Genomic DNA, 6,745 nt, shown 5'->3' with positions numbered 1-6,745 from the left:
CAAGGAGGCAAGCAATGTGCATAAAGCAATGTACTGTACTTGGCTTGCACTGAAGTGTGTCAGGTTGGGCAAAGTGAGAAACTGCAGTCTGAGTCTAGAGAGGCAGTGAGAGACAATGACTTGCCTCCAAAAGCTGCATCTGAAGGAGACAAGTGGATCTGTATAAATGGGCCTTCAAGAGATGATCATAGTAAAAATGAGAGATAGCACCGAACAGCTAGAAATACAAACACACAGGCAAGCACTTAGGTAGTGATGCAAGAGCTGATGGAAAAATCAAAATGGAAAAATGCGGTTTCTTCAGGCTAAAGTGAGAGAGGAGCAGCTCTTGTCTTTCCTGTGCTAACAGTGCTGAGCTGTGCCTTACAGCATGTCCCAGCCGAGGATCCACGGAGCAGCTCAGCCAGCGTGCTTAACCAGATTTTCCACCACACCTTTGTGCTGCAGCACACTGTCATTATATCATGCATGCCTGAAATATCTCTGTAAAGACAGGATAAAGGAACCAAGGGACCTGTTCCTGACTTTGTTCACTGCAGCTAGCAACAGCTCTGAATGGCTCCCGGGGGCTGCTCTGGAGGGGTGAGGCCAGCCAGTCCCCACACACCTCCCTGCTCATTCCCTGTAAGCAAGGCCCAGCATCCTGGCAGAAGGGCAGAATGCTGACAGGGCAGCCAAGTGTCCACATTGTCAGGGGGCACACAGGGCCTTTCCATCCCTGGGTTCAGCCTGTGACACAGGCAAGTCCTGTCTGCAGACACGTGAAGGAGAGTGCACATAAGTATCCTGAGATACAGAGATGCTACTGCATGCAATTCCCTTGCAAACACATTTCAGATCCAAAATGAGAAAACAGGCCAAAACCTGGACAACTGCAGAGTCCTCGGCCAATGCAGAATCTACTGGGCTTGGGAAGTAAAACAGCAACAAAACCTGCACGGTACTCGTGAGTAACTTCAGCAAAGTGTACCTGCACAGCTCAGGTAGGTGCCAGGGAGGCCAAATTCCTGTACACAGACTTCCATTAAAACAGGATTCCACGGCCTGCCTGCTCCATCACCCACATTCTCAAAGGCCTCTCGCTTCACAACACTTTTCAATAACTTAGAAATAAGTTTTGGGTTCTTCCCATTGACGTGGAAAGGGGCTGGGGGTTTCACAGCTCATTCTTTGCCTAGCCCCAGCCACAATTATTAACTCACCTTATTCTTCCGAGACCCACACAAGCTCTCCAATGGAAAAGCATCAGTCTGTCTATAGGATAGGCCCTGTCATTAATATCAGGAGATGTCTTACACTTCCCTCATTCCTTTCTTCTGAGTAAAACCTTCTTTTGCAAATAGACAAGGGAGGGAGAGAAGAAAAGGAAGTCAAACAACTCCTTCACTGCCTCACAATATGCTAATGTTCCCAGAATATTTGCTTGGGGTTTGTTTGAGCCCAATCAAATGGTTTTGCTTGAGCAGGACCAAGGCCTTATTTCAGCCTCTAGCTGGGCTGACACAGAGCCTTTGATCTCCTTCTTGAAGGACATTCAGACCACTCATAGCTGTCTGGTTGCAGCACTGTAAAAAACAGCCTGGCTGCATAGTTCAACCCTTAGAGCAGAGGAAGGTCAGGCAGCACCTCAGCAACATTGACACATCCATGTTAGTCCAACACAAACTGAATGCTTCGGCATATAGGGGTGGAGCTTGCTTGCGCACAAAACACCTTCTCCTTCCACTTCCTAAGTTCAAGCCAGCACAAAAACCCAACTTCTGGACTGCACAAGAGCAGCCTTGCACTGGCAGGCAGAGGCATCATTCCTAACTCTGCCCATCTCTGCACTCCCCACCTCTCCACTACCTTACTCCTTTTCTCTGGGCTGGCCTTAGAGTGCTTGCTATTGCTCCACCTCAGACGTACTTGTCAGGTGGCTTCACCAAGACCAACACTACTTCTGCTTTCCCTCCTTTTCAGGGGCACCCAGCCCTGGCTCAGAATCTCGACCTACTTCCTCCACACCCAGACTCATGGCAGGTCCTCACTGTCTCCTGCTGAAACCAAGAACCCATGAATAACTTCTGTCCTCCCAGCTGGGCTCAGTCCTCTCACTCACCACATTCCTGGAGTACATCTTAAAAACCCTGGGGATTTGCACACAGACACAATCACAGGAGAAACAAAGAACAAGCAAACATCAGGACGCATTAGGCTGCAAAGTGCCCAGGTAAACCAAACATGAGTGCAGTTATCTGCCTGTACCTCCCTGCCTCCCCAGCAGAGAACAACAACTTGATGAAATGTTGACAATATCTGTTAGTAAGAGCACCGGCCCCTTCTGCAGCTATGCTGTGTACTTGTTTGCCAATGTGTATCTGTAAAGCACTTACTCTGGAGGTGAGCAGAGCTGTCAGATCTTGCTGTCTCTTACAGTGGTGAGACATCAGTGAGTTCACAGCAGGTGATGGGACCAGATCCATGGCTGCAGAGCAGCATTTTCAGAAGTCTTCAGCATGGGCCCCGTTCTGCCCTGTGGAGGTCAATGGGGAAACACAACAATTAGTGACTTCAGGGTGTGCTCCTGGCTTTGGAAAACCAGCTGTAGATTTCAGTAGGACTTCTGCTGTCGTCCGTGAAACTTGGACCAAACGATGTGGTTACGCTGCACCTGTATTTTGCCTTAAAGGATCCCAAACTATTTATAGTCACTTGCCTTGTACTTTGAGGTGTGTTTGGGTGGGTAAGCAGCAAGGACAAAGCCACGCACCTAAGTCACCTTACAGTAAACCAAGATCTCTGCAATAATGTGCAGAGCAGAGAGAAGGAGCAGGCAGGTACCTGCACACGCACACTTGATGCCCTGTCCCCACACGGCAGCCTGGAGAACTCTCTCCTCACAGTTGTTATTCTCTGGTGACCTTGGCCAAGTGAAAACACTCCCAAACACAAAACCCCAGGTCAAACAACATGTCATCTTTTATTCAGAACACATAACTCGCTTTCTGTGAGTGATTTTTTTTTTTTTTCATTTTACAGGAAATGAAAAATAATGAAATTTAAAAACTGATCATTTTAAAAATAGCTACAAGACTTTTGTACTAAAGACTGAAATGAGACCTTACTGCAACATTTCTTTTTCCCTGGACCAACTTCACAGATCTGCTAGACAGCCATTGTGTTCAGATGAAAGAAAAGCAGCACAGTCCCCAAAAAACCTCTCACCTGTAATCACAGTCAGACCAGCAGCCACTCGTCCTTTACTGAAGCCAGGTACTTGACCAATAACCCTCACTGCTGATCCTAGGGCAGCATTTCCCTTGTAGTCTCCCCATGTGAGATTATATGTTAATCAAAGAATAACAAGGCAAACATGATGTTGTTTTCCTTTTCCTCTAAAACAAACACAGAAGCCTTCAGATCACACCCATTGTTTCACATACCTGAATCTTCTCACGTGAACTTGGCCATCTCCCACAGCTGCGTGTGCTGACAGCAGGGAGGTCACCTGGGGTCCCAGCTGCTGACCCTGAGCAGCACAGCACACTGGCTGTGCACATCTGACTACATCTCCTCATTTTGTGCCATGTCCCAGGATTAGACAAGAAGACAAAACCCAAATGGTACTTCTGATGTTGTACGGCAAAGGGAAAACCAAACAAGAAGACCCCAAGCACTTCCCTCTCCACCAGAGACTTCCCAGAGTGGTACTCAACCACCTCTGAGATCTCTCTACCTTCAACATCCAAATGGCTGCTCTTGCAGCAAAGGCCATGCTGAAAGGCACCCTGAATCTCAGACATGCTCCAGTATGACAACAGAAAGAGATTTTTTTTTGTTTGTTGGTTATTTACACCAAAGCACTATGAAAAACCCGAAGAGGAGAAGTCATCTCCAGGTTAACCGAAACCAAGTGAAAAAATCAGAGCAGCTATTGCAGTAGGTGCCACAGATTCCCAGGGTTTCCACAGTTGGTTCCTTCCCTTCTGCTGGAAAACGATGTCCACACAGAATCTGAAGCCTCTGGATATTTGCCCAGGATTTCCAGATGTCCTACAGATGAGTCAGGGCATTAGTTCTTCAGAAATCAGTCATGTCTGCAACACATACACAAACCATCAGCCAAACTATCAGTTTCTGAGTCACTGTGAGAGACAGTATCTGTTTTATTTACGTGGCTCTCATTTGAGTGCTGGAGTCCCTCGGAAGCACAGTACTTCACCGGATTGCAGGGTGCAGAGGCCAAAGAGAAGCCCAGGATCCTGCCTCTAATGATGTCTGCAAGGAAGTGGAATGGGAAGAGCACTGGACCCAAAGGGCCTACACCAATCAGCATCTGCCATCGTGTGTCTCAGGGTCATCTTTAGAGGGAAGCTGTAGTTCGATCTTGGCAGTCAGTGCCTTTTTCTGGAGTTCTCCTTTCAGTGGCTCTTTCATTTTAAAGCCATGCATATTCCAAGCCAATCCGTACTAAAAATAGGATTCCTTACTAAGAATGGCACTGGCATTAATCACTTTGTGCTCCGTTCTCATCTCATGCTCCATTGCCACGCCTCCGGCTGGAGGAGTGTGCTGCAGTAATCATCCACAACTATGTGCTTCTGTGAGCAAGTTTTGAACCTTTGCCATCCTTTGGAAGCTCCCACCGTTTTTTCTTTCATGTGCTAATACAGCTCAGTGGCTTATCTCCTTTTGCATCCTTGGGGCACACCTCTTTCAGACTGTACACTGACAACCCAACCAAGTGGGAAAAACACACAGGAGACAGAGCCGTCCCCTTCCTCCCCCTTGCAGCTCCAGCCAAAATGCAGCTCTCAGCTGAAAGGGATGCTGTTCTTACTTGCATCCAGGAGGAAACAATTTGCTCTACTGGGAAGCTGCTGCATCCTTTGGCTCAGACCATCAGCTACACCCCTCCAAGTGCTCATCAGTTAGCAGCAAGGAGGCTTTCAGGCTTTCCTAGTGGGAGGGACACTTTTCCAGCTCAGTTGCACCAGATGCTAAGCAGATGCAGGGTATCACTCCTCCTCAGTATGTCTGGAAAGGGTGTGGGAGGTGGGACATACCTCTGGCCAGGTGCAGTTTTGTACTCGGTCTCCCTTGATGGGGTTTTTTCCGCTTTCTTCGGCATTTTGCGCATCACTTCCAAGTGCAAGAACATGTTTCCTCCTGCCATCTGTGCCAGCGGTGCAGCCAGTGCCAGCGCTGACTGTCACTTACTAGCTCTGATAAGGGGTTAAATACATACAGGTAAACCTGGGCGTATGTTCATAATGCAGGTGGCAGTGATACTTTAAAGGAGGCACCTTTCTTTGTTCCCCTAATGATTCATTCATTGGGAGTGTGGGAATTAACCTATATAAATTTTCGCTACTAAGTAGATACACCTAGATCCTGAAATAGTGGATGGGTGAGAACCAGTTCCAGAGCCTCTACACATTGTCCTGGTAGCACAGAGAGAAACAAACCCACAGCAGCTGGCTAGGAATAGATGACTGCATGGCATTTCTCAGAGCAAATTCTCTTTACCTGACTCACCAAAAATCCTACAGGGCTGCAGGAGACACCTCTGAGGAAGGCCAGAGCTGACTGAGACCTTCACCTGGGCTCTCTCTTCTGGGGGCTAAACTCAGACAGCTGGGCCTTTCTAACCAATATGGGCTCAGACTAGCAGGCAGCCACACGTGGGCTGCAGCAGTACTGGGAGGAAGGGGAGGGATTGAGTCAGGAAGACAATATGAACAGGGAGGTCGGCTTTCCAAGCCTGGCTCGGTGCCTCCTTTGTATACTGCAGCTCACACCTCGTCTGCTGGGAGGCAGAGAAGAGACAGTTCTGTATTGAAGGCATGTCACTCACAGAGAATTTGCCTCTCACCTGGCCAAAGGACGATACAAATCCTTCTGGGAGGCTGTGCAGAGTGGGGTGAAATCTCCAGACTAACTCCTGTACTCCTAGTATTACCTGATTCTCTTGGTAAAACCTTTAAGGCTCAATAGTTGATCAGCCTAATATTGCTCAGAGAGGACAGACTAGTGCTGGTCTGTGCACTGGAAGTCATAACTTCCATGAGAACCAGAGGAGCCATGTGGGCTGACAGAAGGACGAGGCAATGGTCATTCCCCTGCTCCTGGTTTCCTACAGCTTTGAAAGGAGGTCACAAAGCACTCCTGTTGCAGTGGGCTGAGGCCTTGGTTGCTCAACCTCTTCAAGAAAAGCTTCACAGGGAGAAGTAGCACCTCAGACACTGCAAGACCTGCCTATAACTTGCTAGAACCTCCAGCCAAACATCCCTCACCACAACAGGCAAAAGCACACAGCTTTGGGTAAAAAGCCCAGAACAGTTTAGAGAACGCTATCCTGAAGGAGACAGTAAAGAGGTCCTGGGGAGGCATCATCATCCCACGGCAGCTGGGCCAGGACATCAGAGCAGTGCTGTTACACTAACTGGACTCTAAATGGCCACAAATTATTCACAGCAGTTAGAAACATACAAACAGACTTGAGGCTCACGGGACAGCCTGCAAGTGTCAGGTCTTTGTGCCAGGGATGAACTCCCCTCTTAGCTGTGATGATTCTCTGAGAGGGCACAGCACATTTGGTAGATCTGACAGAGGTGCTGCGAGAAGAACGAATAAAAGCGTCAAGTATCACCAATCTCAGCTTCTTAGGGAAGGGAAAGCAGAAGGTCAGGGTTCCCGAGGAAACACAGCTTAGAAGGGCCCATGTATTGGGAGGAACAGCTATTCACACACAGAGCACCCA

The sequence above is a fragment of the Poecile atricapillus genome, chromosome 4, assembly GCF_030490865.1.
Source record: "Poecile atricapillus isolate bPoeAtr1 chromosome 4, bPoeAtr1.hap1, whole genome shotgun sequence".
Lineage (NCBI taxonomy): Eukaryota > Metazoa > Chordata > Aves > Passeriformes > Paridae > Poecile > Poecile atricapillus.
Note: the sequence above shows the minus strand (reverse complement) of the source record.